This window comes from Schistocerca piceifrons, chromosome 5 (genome assembly GCF_021461385.2).
Source record: "Schistocerca piceifrons isolate TAMUIC-IGC-003096 chromosome 5, iqSchPice1.1, whole genome shotgun sequence".
NCBI lineage: Eukaryota > Metazoa > Arthropoda > Insecta > Orthoptera > Acrididae > Schistocerca > Schistocerca piceifrons.
The window spans coordinates 146539576-146563609 of record NC_060142.1 but is presented as its reverse complement, the minus strand read 5'-3'; the positions used below and the strand labels follow the sequence as shown (position 1 = coordinate 146563609).

General features: G+C 42.3%; 1 long non-coding RNA gene across 1 annotated transcript in view; it reads left to right on the top strand.

Moving 5' to 3' along the window:
- Window positions 1–2830: 2830 nt before the first annotated feature.
- LOC124798274 overlaps window positions 2831–24034 on the top strand; it is a 110217-nt gene continuing 89013 nt past the window's right edge. Inside the window, exon 1 of the long non-coding RNA XR_007016932.1 lies at window positions 2831–3179. This is a non-coding gene — a long non-coding RNA (uncharacterized LOC124798274). The remainder of the gene's footprint in view (window positions 3180–24034) is intronic.

Sequence of the window (24034 nt, the reverse complement as noted above, 5' to 3'; positions counted from 1 at the left end):
TTAACAAAAATAATAACTGGAAATAATAATAATAATAATAATAATAATAATAATAATAAAATAGTGGATGATATTATTGAGTTATACACAACAAATTCAATAATAATAATTTGCATTATTAATAAAAAGTAATAATTTGCAAATAATAGGAACAGTAACACTAATAATCACAGTAAAAAATGGTGGCATTAAGTATGATATTGATTAGTTTGGCACTTTTGAAGCCTTGTTTGGTATTAGAAGAAGTGGAAGAAATAATGAAAGAGGAGAGGATTGAGATGATAGTGACAACGGCTGCTAGGAAAGAACCGAATTTCTGTAGAGAACTCTGTACCTAAGAGGAGGGAAAAGTGGTGAGGAGGGAAGGTTGACGACATTGAGCTCCGGAAGAAACAGTTATTGTGATAGAAGGTGGGCCATTAGCTGTCTCTTGAAGTTTGAAATGATTTAAATTCCTCTAATCTTTCGAGGAAGATTGTACCAAAGTTGGGATCCTTGTATAGACAATGAACTAGAGAACATGGAAAATTCGTGTACTGGTATGGAAAGGAGTTTGCTTTGTTGAGACATTTGTTTTAGGAACTTGAGTTATATTACAACATTGTTCCTGGACATTTTATTGTCTGATTCTTTTGGGCAATATGAAACGTTATTGGAGAGTGGCATTAATTGATGTAGGAACTCATGTTTTAGGCTGAAATATCGACACTGTTGTTGCAGCGAGAATGGATCGCACATTAAATGAAATGCGACAGACAAATGATAGAAATGAAGTTTCGGATCTTGGTTTTCTAATTTGTAGGATGTGCTATTGGAGCTGGCACTTGATGTGTAGTTTGACAATCGCCGATGGGACGTTAAATTATTATTTTTTTAATGAATGACGAGAAGAGGGTACATAATTGTCGATAAAACCTGGAAGTTATATTTCTGACGAGTAGGAAAGATCTTTGCTCTTTATAAAGAAAAACTGTACATTCCGGCCGAAGCAATCGAGAAATTTAATAACGTTTGCTAATTTATTGGAAGAAAGATATAAAGAAAAACCTTAGCACTAAAATTTGACAAGCGGATGCGTCCGATGTCTTTTGCGATGTGTGTGGGTGTTATCTCAGAGCTGAAGAAACCGACATGAAATCTTCTACTGGGCAGTTGTTTGTAGATCTAACAAATATTTGTGAAGTATAGCGTTCAATTTGTGTTTATGTGCATGAAAGATGACATGAAACAATCGGAAAATATGAAGCGGGGTGTGGGCCCATAGCTCAATTATTTCGAAGTTTATCGAAATGGCCCCTGAGTTTGTACCAGTGCCTGGTAAAGTAATTACAAGCAGCGTTCTATTACTCATCCGGGTAATACTGTCGAAATATGTGAATATTTCCCAATGCATTGCTCCTCCGTCATGTGGCCCACAAATGCACACGACCAACCTATCTCCTTACCAGAAAACGAAAGTGAGACAGACTTGACGTATGTTAACAATCTCTGCTGCGAGGCGATTATGTGGAACTATATAATGGTGAATATGGCAGATAAAATATGGATCTATAGCTAACAGCATAAATTTAGAGGAGAAATAAGCATATGTAAAAACTTAACCATCTGAAGGGGGAAGGTACTGATAAATGTTTTACGCCAGCAAATGTGATAATGGGAGGAACCAAGAAAGTTTCAATATGCCATAGAACGACGTGATTTGGGAATAAAAAGCAGATGATGGGTGTAGAAACCACTCAGAACTCGGGTATCTATTTATGAACAGGAAGACACAAAAGAAAACATCAAAGTAATCCGAAGGTTAGTGGCACAGTGAGGAAAACGGATAGAAGGAAAAGGGTTTTCGGCTACACGTCTACGACGTGATCATTGACGATGGGGGAATTGGTAAAGGAAGAAGATCAGTGATGTGCTTCTAAAGAAAATCTTCCAAGCATTTAGTTTAAATGATTTAGGCTCAAATGGTTCTGAGCACTATGGGACTTAACGTCTGAGGTATGGGTTCCCTAGAACTTAGAATTACTTAAACCGACCTAACCTAAGGACATCACACACATCCATGCCCGAGGCAGGATTCGAACCTGCGACCGTAGCACTCACGCGGTTCCGGACTGAAGCGCCTAGAACCGCTCGGCCACTCCGGGCGGCAAATTATTTTGGAAAACAACGGAGTAAGTAAATCTGGATGATGGTACAGGGACTGGAAATCCCCTCCTACTGAATGGAAGAAGGAAGAGAGAAAGGAAGATTAAAATACGAGACGGAGCACGGATGACGTGGGAGACAAAAGAAGCTACTGGTTCTGAATGACTCACCCTTGAATACGTCCAGCCAAGGGCGAGGCGGGAGGAATTCGACATCTTTTTTATGCTGCGCGGGCGGTTTTTAATTGGAGGAACTGGTCTGACTTGCTCTGCCCATTATCTGAGCACCCAGTAATTGGTGGGTCCCGAGATGAGGCGAGAGGGAGATAGTGATAATTAACTAGGAATAGAGAAAGGGATAGAGAGAATGAGCGAGGTAGGAGGATAACGTCCTAAAAAGGGGCATAAAGGCCCCTCGTTAAGCCGGAGATATTATTTAGATTCAGTGCATCTGTGGGAGGGAACAGGCATGGCCCGGAGCGGTATCGGCAGCCATCCCGAAAGCAATAACTACTGTCTCGTCAACTACCGCCGCCACTACCGGAAAATCCGGAATCGTGATAAATAAAAGTGGAGACTGGTTAAGTTATTTCCTGGCGTAGCGAGTCGGTCCCGTCTCGTCTCGGGCGGACGTCGCCGCAGCAGCAGCAGCAGCAGCAGAGAGGAGCCGGACCCGAAAACCTGTTGGTCTCGCTAGGCGCTATTTGGAACGAGTCCGGCGAAGAATGCAGCAGCATCGGCGCTAGCTGCAGGATCACCCTCGTCTGGACCGCAGCGTGGCTCAGCATCTCGCAGTGCCTACCCGAGCCGCTCGCCGACGCTACCGACGCCGACTGCCGCGCAGATGGTGATGCTGACGCTAGCGGGCGACGCGCCTTCTCCGCGCCTGCGCTCTTCGCAAAGAGGGGGCCGGCCCGTTTCACCTGTTGCTGCTTCCGCCGCCGCCGCCGCCGCTGCCGCCTGCCCTGCTGGTGGTGGTCGTGACGTCACACGGCGCGCACGCCGCCTGCGCCTGCAGCCACCGCGAAAGCCCCGGTCTGCTACCAGCGCCACTTTGCTTCTTTTTTTTTACTTCTGTTCGTAATTGTCCAATTGTTATTTTTTATTTATTTATTTTCATACCACAGTGAGTGCGTTCTAAATCGAACCGCGTGATGCACCGTTCGTGATGTGTGTGACCTCTGGATGTGTTTCCGTGTGAGTGAATCTAATTTCGTTGCCTTACGACAAATGGCGTACCTGTCGTTAGCGCTAGGAGCAGGGATCCTGAACAGTTGACACACTGTCTTGTAGCTTATCGATCATCGTGTGTAAGTCCGCGGCTCGTGGTCTTGCGGTAGCGTTCTCGCTTTCCGCGCACGGGGTCCCGGGTTCGATTCCCGGTGGGGTCTGCCTCGAGATGACTGGGTGTTGTGTGTCTTTCATCATCATTTCATCTTCATTCACTCGCAAGTCGCCGTAGTGGCGTTAAAGAACTTGTGGAGCGGCGGCCGAACCGCCCCGCGACAGGTCTCCTGGCCACCAATGCCATACGCTCATTATTATCGTGTTTAAAATCTTTAATGTCAGAGCAAACTCCTTTTACGCCTACAAATACCTCACAGCCCGTAAATCTAAGTTAAGGGGTGTAGGACGTCAAACCGGCCGACTTGGAGTAGGAGAGGCACCACAGGACATTTTAATTTCCAGTGTCTATATTTTTGCAAATAAATTCATAAAACTTTGTCAGCATGACCAGGAAGGCTTCAGAATTCACACTCATAGCAGTGGAAGTTGTAAAACATAATGAAATAATTTTTTTACTTGTGAAATTTCATCATTTTTTTCACTTACTAATGGCAGCATTTGCTGCTATAGGTACACTTTTCTTCATAAGTAAGAGAGAAGGTTCGATTAATTTTGCACAGCATACAAACCATACTTAAAGGTGTATGAAACTCTAGAATTTTCCAAATCTATTAAAAGCTGTGGTAAAAATTGAGGGAATTAACTACAAAATTTGTGTTTTTTCTAAACATGAAGTTTAAAATACAACAGATCATTCGTTTTTTCATAAATTAAATAAATTCTAGAGTTTCATACACTTGTAAGTATGGTATGTACGCTGTGCAAAATTCATCGAAGAATCTCTCTAACTTATGAAGAAAAGTGTACCTATAGCAACAAATGCAGCCATTAGTAAGTGAAAAAATGATGAAATTTCACACGTAAAAAAATTATTTTGTTATGTTTTCGAACTTCCACTGCAATGAGTGTGAGTCCTGAATTCTTCCTGGTGATGCTGACAAAGTCTTAAGAATTTATTTGTAAAAGTATAGACACTGGAAATTAAAATGTCCTGTGATGCCTCTCCTGCTCCAAGTCGGCCCGTTTGACGTTCTACCCCACCTTAAGTACGGAAGTAGCAGACGGAATTTCTCATTGTACCACATTACGTCTACATCTTTAATCCGTAAGCTATCGTGCGGTATGCATATCCAGTGTCCTCCCCTTTCCCCCACCCGTTTTTTTTCTCTTTTTCTTTTTTCTTTTTTTTTTTTTTTTTTTTTTTTTTTGTTCATTTCGCCGATGGTAAACGGAATGGAAGATCTCCAGTGTTCTGTGTACCAGTTCGAACATCACTAACTTCAGCATTATTAGAGTATGCGACAAACATAGGGCAAGAAGTGTGATCTTTCACTACTACTCGAACGTCAGATGGAATTTTCTGAATAAGTCTCCCACTATGCAGAACGTATTTGTTGTCTTCCTTGTTTTTCGGTCTCTCTTTCCGCAGTTGCAGATATACAAGTTGTGTAGCTAAATTTTCATCTTTCTCAACGGTAGTGAAAGTCTCACTAAGACCAGACGTGTTGCGCTTTCTTCTAAAGCACCTTCAGCGGACAGGTTTTTTGTTGGTCGCTTCATCTTTCTTCATTAGATGTATTCGCAACTGCGAATAAGGACAACCATCAGCAGTTGAATGGAACGACAGTGAAAATTTGCGCCGGACCCGGGTTTCCCGCTTCGACTTACCATTTGGCTACCCGTGCACGACTCACGGCCACATACAAACTTCCATATGTCTATGACCTGTACTCGTACATCCACTATGCATATCCCCGTACAGGTCAGACGTTGTATTCGAGAGTCTCTTGCCCGATATCGGCAGATAAATACGATATTGCAGTGCCTGTTTTATTCTGATTACGACGCAAGGTTTCTTTGAATAGGCATTCAAAGAAGAATCAAGTAAACAACAAAAAACTTGACCACTGAAGATACCTCAGAATAAAACGAGAAGCATCTGGTCTTATTAAGACTTTCATTAGAGTTGCAAAAGACGGAGATTAACCTACACAACAACGTATTTCTTGTAGCATTTCTGTGTTCTTTCTGCATAGCTTTTTCACATTTTAACAAATTCACTGTCCCCAAACAGGTAGTCAGACACTTTTGTGAAGTCACACTTTGAGGGCCTCCAGTGTTAATCGAACAGGTATGTAGTTCCTGTGAACAGGAATATAAAAAATATATTCCTTTCTTCTGAGTCGGTTAACTGAGAACTGACGGTAATCCAACGTGACTCTGTTACTAGATTTCTACCTCTTGTACGGTCCAACATGGTCTACACAGACCATTTGCAGCTGTTGTTATCAACTTCATAAAATAGCAGCTCCCGTCGTTCAAATTTGTATTTCTTTCCGCGACCAGTTTCGGCTCCTGGGCTATTATCGAGTGGTAATAAACAATTTCATTAAATTGCATTTGTTTAAAGAGCTGCATATTCTCTATGATATTTGCTATCAGTTTGCTCCTTTGATGATCATTAGGTGTCATAAAGTATCATGTTGTCATGTCTAACGAAGACTCCGAGGACACATAATACTATGCCGTCAATTATACATTACTATCTATGGGGTTCTGATAGTATCGTAGCCAATAGAAGATCGTACAACATCAAAACTATGGTAGTCATAAGGTATCCGTCAGTAATGGTGGACAGAGGATTTCATTAAAAGCGATTTCTGTTACGCCGTCAAAAATCAAAAACGTACAGATGTAACAGATACCGGCATTTCTTGAAGTTGGCATAGTCTGCATACCGACAAAATGAACAATTGATTTCTGTTTATTCTATCAGTAAGAAGATATACCCTTTATTCGAATAACTTGGTATCAGTGTCTGATATTAAACACTTTTTTAGCTTTTAAGAGTATCAGTTGACAAAGCTTACCAAGTTTCTGTTGTGTGGAGGTGGTAAGCTTCCGGAAACTGGTTCCTTTCCAAATCGATACCTCCTTCCATGTAACTAGAAGCCCTCAAAGCGAGATGAATAAGCTTATCTTCATCTGAGTGCAATGAAATACATTTTTTCAGAAGGATGATGAAATAATGTGGACAATCCTGAAGAGAAAAGTAATGTAAATGTATTCCATATTCCAGCTGTTCCGAGATAAAGCAATTTGAACTTCACGATATTAGTCGTGTTGGTCGCTTAAACGAGAACATGTTCAGTCATCCTTCACGGAGTTGCTGTTTATGGACGCGGTTTCAGACTATAGTCCAGATTTGAAATGTACAACCGGTTGAGGGATTGATTTCCATCTTTTAAACACTTGCCCTCGCGCTACAGAAAAATATAAGTACCGATACTGTTAGCAATACAGCTGTATTTAGATGAAGTCAAATTTACAGCTGCATTTTTGTTGAACTGTCAGATCAGCCTGGCAACGGACACATCAAACAACGATTTGTTAAATTATCTCCACCAACGCCGCTAGCATTCTTGACATAGTCAGTAGATCTGTACTTCGCACATTATTGAGAATAGAGTATATGGTTACGTGATGTTTTCACTTAAGAATATTAACGGCCTTTAGCACATGGTGATTCCTCCTGTGACATCCTGTTGGAGTAATCTTATAATCCACCTATGGTTTCTGAAATTTCGCAAGGAAGTATTAATTAGACGGTCGGATCTTTTTTTTTTTAATGGCTCTGAGCACTATGCGACTTAACTTCTGAGGTCATCAGTCGCCTAGAACTTAGAACTAAATCAACCTAACTAACCTAAGGACATCACACACATCCATGCCCGAGGCAGGATTCGAACCTGCGACCGGAGCGGTCTCTCGGCTCCAGACTGTAGTGCCTAGAACCGCACGGCCACTCCGGCCGGCTAGTCGGATCTTTTCTTGAGCTGGTTTACATATGTATTTGTTCTCGAATACTTCACATTAAACCTAAAAATTATATACCCATCAACACATCCTTGTTTGCACACATACAATTTCTTTGCGTGTCGTAGGTGGTTTCGGATCAGCATATTATATCAATATTGTGTGACGAGTTGTACAAGAGTTTTGTTAGTCCGCTCTCTCGTAAATGAAAAATGGTTTTACGCTGTTGCCGGTATAAATAGGAGATTGTAAGTGAATTTAGATACGATTTACTCAAACCGTAACGCCGTTACGACGAAGTCTCGGAAACTGCATCTAGCCTACGCGACATAGTACTCATAAAACTATTGTACGATTTACACAACAAAATGGAGGGTACCTCCTATCAACATTATTTTCTTTCCTACTCCATTCGCACACTGAGCAAGGGGGAAGTAACTGTCCATAAGCGCCGTATGAACTGTAATGTCTCTTACCTTACACTCGTGCTCCCTAAACGTAATTTATGATCGTGGCTGCAGAAGTGTCGCACAGTGTTCACCGAATACAGGCTCTCCAAATTCGCCAACAGGATTTCGTGAGAGCTACGCCTTACTTCTTGCATTAACATTCCCCGAGTATTACACTACCGTGTGTGCTGTGCCGACTCATTACTATCGTAACATCGCCTCTCCGAATTAGTTCAGTATCTTTTGCCGATGTCTACTTGATAACAAAATAAGCAGCCATTCTCCTACCATTCTGCTAGCACAAAAAGTATTATGTTACGTGTATTTGGCGGTGTTTTGCAGAGCTCAACCGTCGATGCAGGCGAATGTTGTTGTACCTAAAGGTGAGTCGGAGGGTACAACTTTTAAGCCAATCGCCGTACCACTGAAGAAGCGGAATGGCTACTCATTCCTTCGGTTGCATTCCATCGTGGATAAATACATCCTAGTTCCATCATTTTAGTTCAGGTGCGCTATAGTATTTTAATATTAAGCACTTACCGTTGTATTTCGAGTCCGGTGCTATTTCTGCCAGTTTGAATTATTACATTCGCATTTATGGCGTCCAGATCGCCAAAAGCTATTTCGTGCAGTGTCACTTCCTCTCTCTCCTTCCACGTCCACTGTGTCATCAAATGCGTGATGAATGTTGGATGAGAAAAGTATTTTATCCGTTAAGACACTTTTGATGTTTACTCAGTGTCATGTCATGTGGGGGACGAAATATTTTTTCAGTGTCCTTACTTCTGTTTAGCGCGCAGTTGATAAATAACTTTTCGCATACCTCATAATAAATTATACAAAATATATTGTAGAGAAAGTCTAGCTGTAGGATTACTTTTTATTATTCAGTGTGCCCACGAGTAACTAGTTTCTTCACATTTACAACACTGAGTAACTGACAGTGCTATTTCCGGATACGTCGTCTGTGAAATAGCCGAGATAAAACTGAGATACCTGTCAATTACAACGACGGGAGAAACTTTTTCTGGCGAGCCTAGATGTTGCTATAAATACTGATAGTGAGTCTGTTACGGCAGTAATTTTCGTAACTGGTAGTGGTTAATACTTTGTATCATCTGTCTTCCCTTCTGTTTTATGCTCTTCGCAGATAAGTGACTAACGTTTTCTCGCATGTTATCGTTTACACTATTGTATAACCACTATTTTTCTAGCAGTCTGATTTGTCGTAAGTTGTATTTTACAATTTTGATTGTATCTGATTAGCTCTGAAGAAAAAAATTGCCCATCATTTTTATGCCATTTTTGTTGTGCTAACCACATGTTGAATCGTTAAGTGAAGCATCGTTTAAAATATATAGGGTGTGAAAAATAAACGTGTTTCAGGGATTTCGTGACAGTATAATGTAGTCTACACAGACAGTGTTAGAAACACAACAGAAACGAATGCTAGCATTACAAAACAGTCAACGATATCCTGCAGAACAATGCGGCTTTACGAGTGGATATCTTTCTATTTCCTGCAAAGACTCTGATGTCTGTAAAATTTTACTTACGGGTAATATTAATATCTACGACTAGCAAAACATCGGATAACTGTGCAAGCAGGACTTAAAAGATCGTAGTCTCAGAACCGTATCAGAAAGGTGCTGCATCTTCATCGTCAGGAATTTTCTGTTGTCGATGAACTAAAGCTTCTAAATGAACGTGTGCATACTCGGTTCCAACGGTGGTTTCTGAATGAGAAGGTATCGGGACATTTAGACCTTCACGTCTTGTTTTTTTTAATGTCTTCAGATGACATCCGGTTCAACGTGACCAGGTATGTAAGCTCTCGTAACACGAAGCATTCCGCATCAGCAATTCTACTGCAGTACCATATAAAGACTCTGCCTATGCTACGATTAGTGTTTGGTTCACAGTTTCCGTACAAGTTCTACTTTGGCCACCCTGCATAGACAGCGTCTGGATTCACAAGTAAATCCTTTTCTATTTCCGACAAAAATTTTGGCGCTAATAAACCGTTAATTACCAGTAACATCAATATCTGTGACTATCAAAATTATGACATAAACTGTACATGTCGAATGACACAATGTCTTGCTGATCTGACCACTCTCAATAGCCTCTGCGCCCTCTTCTAGGACGCTGTAACGACAAGTGGAAGTCGAACAACGAAGGACACGTGGTACGGCACCAAAGATAAGCAAGGCTACAAGGCTGGCCTCGGTTAAACAAAGTTTTGATAAAGGTGCTGTTAAAAAGGCGCTGTGCGAAATAGTGTCACGGAAAAGGAAACGTGCAGAGAATGTCCCATTATCTCGACTCCTGTCGCTGGTGTTTAACCTCCCGAAAATAGGGAGGTCCTTGTAGAGCACGACAGGCTTCGAGTTGCGAATCGGTCTTAGCCTTGTCCAATGGTTCCCCTTCAGTTGCTCGGAACGAGGATTTGAAATTGCTTTCTCCGGAATACGAGTTTAGTACTCTGAACGAACGACAGCTGTGTCAAGAAAATTGGAGTTTAATTTCACGGAGGTGCATGTAAGCGGCGTGCCATCGTAAAAAGAGCCCCCGCGATAGAACGGGCCCTCAGACGGAGCGGATGATTGATCGTTTTTAGTTACCACCATGCATATTCATACACTTCACGTTGCGACAGGCAGACGTGGAATATTCATACATAAAGAATGACACCGAAACTATGTCGATGTAATCGGGTAGCTGATCGCCACCTTGCTTATACTTCTTACCCTTTCTTCCTGTCCTTTTTTATACGTGACACGCAGACACAGGCAAGTGCTGGGGGTTAAACGCATGTTCGTAACTGAAGCTAGTAAAGCTAGGCGCAGGGTACCACAAGTTTCAGACGAGGATCTGCAAGAGGTTATTCCGGATCCCATTCTCTCTCTCTCTCTCTCTCTCTCTCTCTCTCTCTCTCTCTGCCTGTGTGTGTGTGTGTGTGTGTGTGTGTGTGTGTGTGTGTGTGTGTGTGTGTGTGTCCTAAAGTCCAACAAAAGTAAAATGTCGTGTAACGGTCTTTTTTTTTTCAATGTAGTTGTAGAGCTGAAGTTTTAGATTACACAGAATACGTTTTAAATATATTTTGCTTTCTCATCTCAATCTAACTTATCAAGTATGTTATTTTGAAATGTTAAGTGAAATCACCCTGTGCGTCCTTCAACCGTATTCTTCCTGTCACTGTCTGCCTCTCAGTGTTTCCGATTCTGCTTCACTGTATTCCATTTTTGAGTGGCGTCTTCTTCAGGCCATCCTTTCCGTCTACTATCACAGAGTTGTTCATTTCTCGCCCAATCCAAATGTAGTTAAGGTTTACTGCGTTTTTATTTTCAGTATTTCTAGTACCCGTGATGATTTTTTTCTCTCATAAATTCTCTTTCTGTCGAGAAAAATGAACTATAAATGTGTTTCGAAGGCTGTTTCCGTGACTGGCCGTTTAAATTGTGAGTCAAAGAACACGACGTAAGTAGACTCTAAACTTCTGGTTTTTATTTACGACGCGTTTAGGAGAATTTCCTTCAGTGGTGATCGAGGAGACAAAATTAGACGAAGTACAGTCCAAACAGAGACGTTTAAACAATCATTCTGCCCGCTCTCTATCAGTGAATGGAAAGGACAGAGGCTCTAATAGCTAGTACAATCGGAAGTATCCTCTTCCATGCACTTCACAGCTGTTCCTCTCACAAAAACCAATAATTTCGAAATGCCTGCAGTCTTCCTCGAGAGGTGTTTTTCTTTTGGGGTCATCAGTCTTCTGGCGGGTTTGATGCGGCCGCCACGAATTCCTCTGCCGAGCCAACCTTTTCATGTCAGAGCAGCAATTGCAACCGAAGTTCTCAAGCTCTCTGTAGTACGATGGAAGTTGTTCCCTGATATCTTAACAAATATCCTGTCATCCTGTCCCTTCATGTTGTTAGTGTTTTCCTTATATTTCTTTCCTCATCAATTCTGCGGAGAACCTCCTTATTCCTTATCTCATCAGTCCACCTAATTTTCGACATTCTTCTGTAACACCACATCTCAAATGCTTCGATTCTTTCCTGTTTTGGCCTTCCCTCAGTCCACGTTTCACTACCATACAATGCTCTGCTTCAAACGTACATTCTCAGAAATTTCTTCCTCAATTTAAGGCCTATGTTTCATATTAGCAGTCTTGTCTTGGCCAGGAATGACCTTTTCGCCAGTGCTAGTCTGCTTTTTATGCCCTCCTTGTTCTGATGCTTAGTTAGCGGAATTCCTTAGCGTCGTCTACTCCGTTTCACCAACTCTGATGTTAAGTTTCTCGCCGTTCTCTTTTCTGCTATTTCTCATTACTTCCGTCTTCCTTCGATTTACTCTCAGCCCATATTCTGTACTCATTAGCCTGTTCGCTGTTCACTCCAATCAACAGCTCATGTAATTCTTCTTCATTTTCGATGAAGATAGCAATGTCATTTGCGAATCTTATCATTGATATTCTGTCACTCTGAATTTTAATCCCACTCTTGGACCTCTTTTCTATTTGCGTCATTGCTTCTTCAATGTTCAAATTGAACAGTAGCGACGAAAGACTACATCGTTGTCCTCCGCGTTTTTTAATACGAGCACTTCATTCTTGGTCTCCCATTCTTATTGTTCCGTCTTGTTTCTTATACATGGTGTGTATTAATCCTTCTTAGCCTATAGCTTACCCCTATTTTTCTCAGAATTTGGAACACCACTTGACACTGTCGAGCACTTTTTAGGTCGACAAATCCTATGAAGGTGTCTCGATTTTTCTTCAGTCTTGCTTCCATTTTCAACCGCAACGTCAAAACTGCCTCTATGTTTCTTGTACCTTTGTTTTATTTTTGTTAATCGTCATCTTATAACCTCTTTCATGGACATTAAACATTTCATTCAATTGCTTTTCAAAATCATTTTCCTTCTCTGACGGAGCAACAGTGTCATCGGCAAATCTCAATGTTTTAATTTCTCTTCCCTGTAAGTCAATACCCCTTTCCAAATTTCCCCTCGGTTTTCACCGGTAATAACGTAATTCACTAGGTGAACGCGACTAAAATGTGAGGCATGATTTGCATGATTGGGGTTTATGCCGGTATTGGCAGCAAATCGCTGGTCAGGATCTAATGAGCAGCTCTCGCGCTAATGGAGTGTTCACGCTCGGCTGTCGCACCCATTGGCTGTGATGGACTCCTGAGTGCTTCGCAACCCACAGGCGGCTACTTAACGAGGTCGGTTTTAGAAAAGCGTTGGCGCGTCCGCTGATCCGTTAAACGACCACTTACTTAGGGGCCGGGTTAAAAACAGGGCACTGTAGTGGTAAAAAAAAATCCACCTTCTGATACTCCGAGAAGTGCGGGACGCCTCTGGTGAAAAGTACGCTAGGCCTCAAGACCGACAAGTAGAGCAGTAAAGTTAAATGCGAGATCAGCCACCCCAATGAAAAGCTTGATTTCTGTTTTATTTTCAGACTGATCTTATCGGAATTAAGGCTTTACACACTCAGTGCCTAGAAGTCTTATCCGTTGCAAGTTAAGAGAGTGATTCCATAACTGCCGGAGCGTTTTCTCACGAGACTTGGCCCTGTTATACACTGTCTTTTGCAATATTTTGCGTAGAACATTCAGAGCAGAATATTGCCTCCAACCCGTTCAAGGTCGTCGACTGTCTAAGGTGGTCCTATTAATTAAGAAAACAAAACAACAGCAAATTGATGACTTGGCCTGCAGGTACATAATTTACGTCCGCTACGTCTGTCAATTCATTAATAAGGGAAACCATTCTGCAACTACTCCACGAGACTATTTGTGAAATGTAGGGGCATGATTCGATAAAAGCAAAACTATGCAGCCTCCTTGGGCAACAGTTACTAGCCATCTATACGAGCAAAGGCCGTATTAAAAATGGCAAACTATGTGATCCCGATGCAATTAGTGTTCTTAACCGGTATCTCTTTTACGTCGTTGGAAGAATTTTGCTCTCGATGGACTGCTGTCTGCATTGCGGGAATACAGTATTTAAATGGAAGAGATGCTGAGTCTCTTAACAACACAGGATTTAAATAAATCAGTATTTCGCGTCCTGTCGATGTATCATATACTATTACAGTCATAAGTGGACAATCGTTGTCTGGGGTATGCAACCATTTCCGCTTTCGTTGTAAACATGCGAAACTATGACGGAAAACCTAAATTGAAATTGTCATTTGAGACTGAGGTTCATCCGAAAGCATCTTCAGTTTGTAATCACAGTACATGCTCTGGTAGACATGCAGAGGAATGAACTACAGTGGAAGGAGAGAAATATGATGTCTACGAAGACTGCAGCGCTCCCTCATTTGCATACCGATCTCTTTTTACGAGTTTAAAACTATACGACGCCAACGTAAATACTGTCCTAGCTGGAGTAAGTACGTATTGCCTTTTTGTGCAACGCTTGCCACAGGATAAACCAATTATCCAACATGACCTTGTCCCTACCTTAGTGTGTAATTCCCATTCTACGTAGCTTTTCTTATTAATCCCCTCCTTCACCCGGCCCTCTCTCTCTCTTCCTCTCTCTCTGGTAGTTAATTTGACTATCACCTTGAACTACAGTTTGTCTGTGTGAAAAATTCCAGACGCTGCTTGGTTCACACACAGTGCTAACGGTATGTATTCCTACAAATGTCTGCATTCGTCAGTTCATAAACCGAACAGTATTTTGGCAAACCAAATAGGTTGAAGACTGTACCACTTAAATATTTTTATATTTTTGCAAATACTTTGATTACATACTTAAGCACGTAAATACATGTGCTCCTCGGCCGGCCGGAGTGGTCGAGCGGTTCTAGGCGCTACAGTCTGGAACCGCGCGACCACTACGGTCGCAGGTTCGAATCCTGCCTCGGGCATGAATGTGTGTGATGACCTTAGGTTAGTTAGGTTTAAGTAGTTCTAAGTTCTAGGGGACTGATGACCTTAGATGTTAAGTCCCATAGTGCTCAGAGCCATTTGAACCACTTGAACATGTGCTCCTCATTTTAATAATGTCTCAGTCATCTAAAACAACACAATTAAAGGTGCTTACTGGTCCACATTGCAATTTCTCTTTTACATTTTATCTATATATACGAATTAAATGTAGGGCTTAGTGTTTAGTGAAAGAAGTTACCAAGGACTGTAAAAACAAACACTTCCTTTGCAGGTTTATTCTGCCGCTAAGAATGACGATTTTTTGAAAACAAAAAAAATTGCTGGTTTATGAGAGCTCTTCTATGAGAGTTGTATCTACCGTAGCTTCTCTTTTTTATGTGAAGTGTCACTGAATAGGGATAGTTATTATAGTAGTCTACCTTCAGTTACACTTTTTTAAAAATTGTCTTATAGATTTAGCGCTCTGCAGCCTGCAAATATTGAAAATATTTCATTACATAATACGCGTAATGGAGTAACCTGCTTACATCACTACAATGTATTATAACATGACATACTTTCAACTACAAAACTTAGCTACACGCATGTCTGAAACTTTACGAAAATATCGGAAAATGAGACCTAGTATTATTTTCGTAGAAAACTCTCACACTAGGAACAAGTATCATAAGCCTAACAATATGACTAAAATATTGCCATATCACGTTACTACAGCAACTTCTGTTCTTATTCAGGCGAGTGAGGGCGAGTGGAAACCATTTTCACCTTCAACCACAGCTGCAACTGGAACTAGAACTATTTCGCCGTCGGTAATCTTAGCGTACACACTGCATAGGAATCATTACTTGACACAGTCAACGAACATTTGATAATATATTGGGTTAACTCAGTCCCAGTAGCAAAAGGTGTGTTAAGTTCAAATTTCGAATCAGAAAATTCATACGGCGGTAATGATAGAGTAGTAAAAAATACGTTGAAAATCAGGAAAGGTCTTAGAGCGATAATGACAGATTGATAACAGTTCAATAACAGCCATAACGACTAGCTGCACAATTTCTGCAAAGTTGTAAAGACAGCTACAATATCAACAAAATGTTTATGCACGAAACTTGGGCAGACTCCTCTGTCTTTTAGTAATGTGAAAGTATTCGAGATATGTCTTACCTCCGGAAGTAATCCATATAACACTGTTTCTCGGGAGACATTATCCAGAATTACTGGAGGCTGATCCTTGGGGTATATACAGGGTGACAGTTGAACTATATCAAATAAAATCGTCATAACTTCTAAACGGTTTGCATTAGGACTGTTGGCCACGGAGCATGATGGAAATTATTATGCGCTGTGTGGTTTGGTTTAGCGACGATGCCCGGGTTGGTCAATAACCAGAATTGACGCATTTGTGGGACTGAGAATCCGCGATCGGGAAGTCTCTTCACTCTCAACGGGTGACTGTGTCGTGTGCAATATTCCAGACACGGAATAATCGGTGCGATATTCCTTGATGGCACAGTGACTACCGAACGGTACGTGAAGGTTTTGGAAGATGATTTCATCCTCATTATCCAAAGCGACCCTGATTGCGACAAGATGTGGTTCATGAAAGAGGGTGCTCGACCCATAGAAGAAGAAAACTGTATGATGGCCTGGAGCAGCATTTTCGGGACAGCATACTATCTCTGGGGTACCCAGGGGCCACCGGTACGCGCCTAGATTGGCCGCCATATTCTCCGGATGTGAACACATGCGACTCCTTTCTATGGGGCTATATTATAACAAGGTGTACAGCAATAACCTCAAAACCATTGCTGAGCTGGAAACAGCCATTCAGGAGGTCACCGACAGCATCGATGTTCCTACACTTCAGCGGGACATGCAGAATTTGCAGAATTTCGCTATTCGTCTGCGCCACATCATCGCCAATGATGGCAGGCATATCGAACATGTCCTAATCTAAATCCGAATATCCGTAGTGACGTTTACATAATGAATAAACCGTGTATACGCTGTAGTTTGTAACTAATTTACGTTTTTGTTCATATACACTCCTGGAAATTGAAATAAGAACACTGTGAATTCATTGTCCCAGGAAGGGGAAACTTTATTGACACATTCCTGGGGTCAGATACATCTCATGATCACACTGACAGAACCACAGGCACATAGACACAGGCAACAGAGCATGCACAATGTCGGCACTAGTACAGTGTATATCCACCTTTCGCAGCAATGCAGGCTGCTATTCTCCCATGGAGACGATCGTAGAGATGCTGGATGTAGTCCTGTGGAACGGCTTGCCATGCCATTTCCACCTGGCGCCTCAGTTGGACCAGCGTTCGTGCTGGACGTGCAGACCGCGTGAGACGACGCTTCATCCAGTCCCAAACATGCTCAATGGGGGACAGATCCGGAGATCTTGCTGGCCAGGGTAGTTGACTTACACCTTCTAGAGCACGTTGGGTGGCACGGGATACATGCGGACGTGCATTGTCCTGTTGGAACAGCAAGTTCCCTTGCCGGTCTATGAATGGTAGAACGATGGGTTCGATGACGGTTTGGATGTACCGTGCACTATTCAGTGTCCCCTCGACGATCACCAGTGGTGTACGGCCAGTGTAGGAGATCGCTCCCCACACCATGATGCCGGGTGTTGGCCCTGTGTGCCTCGGTCGTATGCAGTCCTGATTGTGGCGCTCACCTGCACGGCGCAAACACGCATACGACCATCATTGGCACCAAGGCAGAAGCGACTCTCATCGCTGAAGACGACACGTCTCCATTCGTCCCTCCATTCACGCCTGTCGCGACACCACTGGAGGCGGGCTGCACGATGTTGGGGCGTGAGCGGAAGACGGCCTAACGGTGTGCGGGACCGTAGCCCAGCTTCATGGAGACGGTTGCGAATGGTCCTCGCCGATACCCCAGGATCAACAGTGTCCCTAATTTGCTGGGAAGTGGCGGTGCGGTCCCCTACGGCACTGCGTAGGATCCTACGGTCTTGGCGTGCATCCATGCGTCGCTGCGGTCCGGTCCCAGGTCGACGGGCACGTGCACCTTCCGCCGACCACTGGCGACAACATCGATGTACTGTGGAGACCTCACGCCCCACGTGTTGAGCAATTCGGCGGTACGTCCACCCGGCCTCCCGCATGCCCACTATACGCCCTCGCTCAAAGTCCGTCAACTGCACATACGGTTCACGTCCACGCTGTCGCGGCATGCTACCAGTGTTAAAGACTGCGATGGAGCTCCGTATGCCGTGGCAAACTGGCTGACACTGACGGCGGCGGTGCACAAATGCTGCGCAGCTAACGCCATTCGAGGGCCAACACCGCAGTTCCTGGTGTGTCCGCTGTGCCGTGCGTGTGATCATTGCTTGTACAGCCCTCTCGCAGTGTCCGGAGCAAGTATGGTGGGTCTGACACACCGGTGTCAATGTGTTCTTTTTTCCATTTCCAGGAGTGTAGTTCAATAATTGTCACCCTGTACCTACTTACTTCCTATATCGCCTATTGTCTACTAGAAATGTTTCTACTATGGACACCAAGTTGGCGCATAGCGTAATCATCCAAAGCAACGGAGAAATCGCCGCAGCCGAGAGACGGATCAACATGACAGTATTTTATGTCCGCCTCGATGAAACAGACGTTTCCGCTCAAACCATGACGCTGAGGCAAAGTCTGGTTTCTTCTGGTCAATTACGAACGGTAAAAATAGCTTCAGTCATCAGGATGTGATCCGCCTGACTTCAAATCAAGCACTACCACCCCGACCTTAAGTCAGCGATCACTTAGGCCAGATCAACGGATGAGCAAATTTTTAAAAACAGGCACTATGCCTCTGAATATTGAACATTCTAATGTTATTTCGTATTGTGTGTGCAGATAGTGAATCACTGGCATGAATTTCGTTTTTATCTGATGTTCTTCGCGGCACTGAGCTTTGCGAAACTATTCCGCGATTCCCAAGGAGAACGTGAAATTCCCAGAAAATATGCGTTTAACAGTGGTAAGCGGTGTGTTTCGGAGAAGGACATCTGCACTTCTCACGCAGAAGGCCGATCTCGAAGGCTATCGCAAGCGTGGCTGGTTACTCATTAGGTTCTCTACATTTTCGGCAACGCAAAATTTAAAAATAGATAGATTACGTAAGTCTTTGCAGACGACTCTGCTGCCAACAGATTAAAGTTCCGCACGTGTACAAGAGTAGATACCGGTAATATTTAAATTCGCACTCGGCTGCATCCGTTCATTTCACTTCTCAAAATATTTCTGCCTGTCGTTTATCGTGAGTCTGTGGAGGAGCTCAGTATTTTTTCTCGTCTCTTCCACTGGTGAGAAGGAAGACGTCTGTAGCAGACCACTCGTCAACTAAGACTAAGCTTGACTATGCCTATAAGACTTGTCTCAGGTGATCATTAATATGTAATAACAAATATTTACTTATTAGTGTGAGCAGATTCGAATCGTCCGTTTTTTCTGACCTCGTGACTTCACTTTTGGAATCCAAAAAGGGCTACTGGATAAACATCAGGACAATCAGATAGCTTGGTGTAGCTTAATACGTAATATAGATTTTTGACCACTGTGCTATATCGTTGTTGTATCTTTCGAGAAAGAAAGGAAGAATCTAGAGACCCAGGGAGAGGTCAGGGGCCTAGAAAGAGGTACTGTATAACGCTAAGAAAAATCGCTTCTTAGTTTTTGGCAAGATAAGTGTATAGTTTTTATTGTCTGTACTAAACAATTAGATCAGCAAGCAAAATTACTTTACAATTGTTATTACCAGCACTACATCAAACAAACGTGTATTCATCTCCATTAATTTTTCTTCTTATTGTGAGAGTCAGTGGTTTGCAGCTATCACTCCATATGGTGACGTTTGTAATGTTCTGGTTGTCTCTGATATTCTAAATGTCTACCATGCTATAACATATCTCTCTTAAAATGCTTCTAAACCTCCATAATCCTCATATGAATCAGCTACAACTGCTACAGTCATCCCTGTGCTTCCTCCAAAAACTGTATTCATCAGAATGGGAATCAAAATGTTATCCTCTAAATACAGATGGACCTCCAATTATTTTCTGCAGAGGAAATCCATCTTTATTTTAACAGCACGCAAAATTCTATACGCAGGGTTGTAACGGCGACGAAATCGTCGTCGGAGTGGCCTTGCTCTGCGGTATCGTTCTCCCATTGTCGTCTCTGGACCTTGCGCAAATGTTTTTGTGTGCCTATGCGAATTAATGCATTCGCTGTTCGGCCCGCCCATTGTGGCCGTTTTAGGAAAATCGGATGCAGCGCTTTCGCACATATAATTTACGGTGAAAAGAAGAAATCCACAGACAGGTTGCTTGTTTTTGAGCAGCAATTTCTTTGTCCGACACGGCTAGAACAGCGTTGGAGTAGAGGTGCGTTTTGCCTTCTGTGACAGTTCGGCTCATAAGGCGAGAGCAATATCACATCTATAGCCTATAATTCAATATACTATAGATGACAACGTACTGTGTGCGATCGAATGAATCCACATATGGAAATTTTCAGACTGATTTTTTTTCTCCTGCTGGAGCGGTATGTAGATTCTTCTTTGAAAATCATTTCTGATTTTGTTTTTGTTTCTTTTTTCTTTTTTTTTCTTGTCGTCGTTTTATACGAGATAATAGGAGTAATTCATTATAATGTTGTATCGCAGAACTGACGGGGTTGTTGAAACATATAAGGCAACTGTTTGTTCTCTCTCTCTGTCTCACTCTGCTTCTCTCTTGTTTTTCTGCGACTTGTTTCCATACTGTTTCAACATACTCTTCAGTGTATGAGAAAGAGCTCCGACGTGATGGTGGTACTCTTCCGTAGCTTATCTTACCCTCTCGATACTTGCTGAATCCTCTGAATATTGCAGATATATGCGTATTTTACAAACAGAACACAATATTCCTTGCTAGATTGATCGAATGTGATTCCATACACACAATACTACCGTAGAACTTGTCATAACTTTCTTTCACTGCGATACCTGCGTAATCACACTCAACAGTAACTATTGTAATCTAACAAAAGCAGTTTGACAGTTTGGCTACAGTGCATGTATGGTCAGTTATCCAAGTCGTGGCCAGATAACCTAGAGCTCCACTCCGCTAAACTTTCTTAGGACACTTTGAACGGCAGGTTCGGCGAATAATCACCGACGATGCAAATGGGGACCCTATTGCGCTAATACACAAAGTGAATGGGAGTGGAGGCAGCCACCTGCTGTGAGCATTATGGATTCTGCTTTTACTTCCGGTCTCAAAATGGCACACCTGAACTACAAGGACTTACAATATATTGCATAATTAAAGACAATGCATAGCATTCATTTCAATATTAAGGTTTACTGATAAGATGCATAGAACTGTCACCAGTGTGTTTTAGAATAATAAAAGACATTTTATTCTCGCTTATGACATTTTAGGTCGTCGATGAACTCGCGTATAGGAAACAATATAGTTTTCTCAGGAACCGGTCGTATGAAACTCCATCTCGCTGTGTTCCTTCCTAATATTCAGAAGGCAGTAGCTCTTATTCATGCCTTATTACCTCATTTCCAGGAATAATTAGATACAGTTCCGCATCGTCAAATGCTGAACTTTGGTATAAATACTCTTCATCGAACATCAGCTGTGGCTTCCGGAGAACAAATACTGTGGACAAGCGATTTAAAAGCATACGGAATGAACAACGAATTTTTCTGTCAGTGCATCCACAGTTCTCTCTTCCGTAAGGAAGTCACCGAACACCAGAGCGCTCATTGAACAATTGTAAACACTCTTACGTGTAATATTATTTTCGCATCGCGCCTACGAAATGAGGACACTGCACGTGGGCAGTACGTTGGCAACGAATAGCATTGCTAGGAAGTTTACCAGGCGCCTTAAAAGCCAACAAATGCCTCGACATCCTAGCTATTTGTACCCTAACGTCACTTATTTTAGCAATCGGATGCTTGGGTTTGGTTTACATGGCCTTGATTGCAATGCTTTTCGTCACTATCCTATGTGACAGTGATCTGTTTGAAGGATATATCGATGAAATGAGGTCCTAAATATTAGGAAAAAATCGTGAAGACAAAATTAAATTAACCGAGCTGAGTCCTCAGAACTAGTAACCCAGAATTTTATCACTACGCCAAAAAGCTCTAGTGAATTTCATTAAACAAATAAAATATGGTCGTTAGGATTTTCCTCTTTCTACTGCTAGAAGAAATTTAGAGTCCACAAATTTAATACAGTGATTCATAAGCCTTGTTCGCCGTATTTCCAGTACCGTCTACATAAAACGTAGCTGAAAACGTGTTCGCCGAACAGCTCATGCAAGCTCGGTGTGTGGAACCCTGAGGCGTGCATGTCGCAAATTGCTGGTTGGTTCCTTAACCCAGCCAGTAAATCACTGTGCACACGCCGTCAAGTAATAACAGCCATCCATCACAGTGTTCGCGAATTACAAGTATCTGTCAGCTACGATTAACTCACCAATGGGGCAGTTATGCAATTGGAGCACAACACTAAAATTACCTCGGGTGTGTTTCCTTCTTACCTTTTATTGTGCCTGTCTTTAACGATCTCTCCGTCGGCCTCATATTTAATCTGCCTGAAGAAGGAAGGAAGCCTGGAGTCCAATGCCCCGTCGACATCGAAGTCATTAAAGGCACAGGCCAACTACAGTTGGACAGGGTGGGAAACGAAATTGACCGTATACTTGTGAAAGGAATAATCACAGCAATTGTAGAGAATGATTTAAGGGTAGTGTGAAAAACTGAATTTCTTGTGGCAGGTGGGGGTAGTGCCAACCACGAACTATGCGGCTGTGAGTTGAGTGCCAAACACTGGAGACTTGTGAGTGTACAACGCGCATCGTTAAATATTTTATATCTGCTTTAAGTGTGAATTTCCTAAGCTTCTTTTCTAAATGTCTCTCTTACTTTTCTATCCTAGAATATACACAACGGCCTTCCAGCATATTCTTAAGCAAATTAAATCATTATCTCAAAGGCTGATCCGGAAACAACAGTGTTCTTCAAAAATGGTTCAAATGGCTCTGAGCACTATGGGACTTAACATCTATGGTCATCAGTCCCCTAGAACTTAGAACTACTTAAACCTACCTAACCTAAGGACATCACACAACACCCAGTCATCTCGAGGCAGAGAAAATCCCTGACCCCGCCGGGAATCGAACCCGGGAACCCGGGCGTGGAAAATGAGAACGCTACTGCACGACCACGAGCTGCGGACCACAGTGTTCTTCCAGGCACAGTTCTGCTATAAGTTGTCTTTCCTCAAAATAATAAATGGTTGACCTAGACAGTTACATGGGCCATCCAATTCAGAGTGGTACCCGAAACATAGTGAAATTTGCCTTTTTTACCTCCATGAATCTTTTCTATAGACAATATCGACTTTCAGCGTCACGAAATATTGTGAGAATGCTTGTATATGGAAACCCTATCCTTAACATTAAGCTGATCCAGTAGGCCAGCACTGTAATCTATTAAGAAGTAACTTAATTGCAGTGGCGAAAACAGGGAGCCCATTTACTTGCTTAACACAGGAGTCAAGTTTCCTGAAAAAGTTTTTTAACTGAATCCCTTTATTCGTTGAAAAAAATTCTCGCTCCTCAAGATGGATCATCGGTATGCAGCTTTCATTTTTATCAGATTTACGGATTGAAAATACAACGTTGCACCGCGGTTTTGTATATACTCCGGTTTCACCAGAGCAGTTTCTAAAATATCTTAGCTTGTGGTTATGGCAAGTGTGCGGTTCATGGAATTCGCTTGATGAGCACACAGGTAACCAGGGAAAATTGGGGCTTATAGTTCTTCCACAGTCGCTTACAAGAGTTTAGGAAGTTATATTACACGAAAGTTGGGAATCATGAAAATGTATCTCGATGGGAAATAGTTTATGTAGATTAAAAGCTGTTCAGCTCGATGCTATACAAACCATGGTCTTCTTCAGCAGCGCAGTTTTAGGGACTATCGGAACCGGTCGCCTAAAAATAGATTGCTGATTGTGTCACAATGTAAAAATTACTTCATCAAGTACAGCAATTACAATCATCTCCAAACGATAGAAACTCCGTACCTCATACAATGGAAAATTTAGCGCTTCCTTGTCATTTCCTTAGAAGATCTACTGGTAGTTACGTACACCCAATCTAAATAGAGGGAATTTTAGTGAACAGATACCTTTCTTACATTTTTTGTAGTTCTCTTACGATAACAAACTCAGATAACTTAAAAAGAACACACGAAGATCAAGTGAGAGCGATTGAAGGACTTTATGGTGCTAACTAAGATAATTTTCTGTTCCTGCTTTTATCCT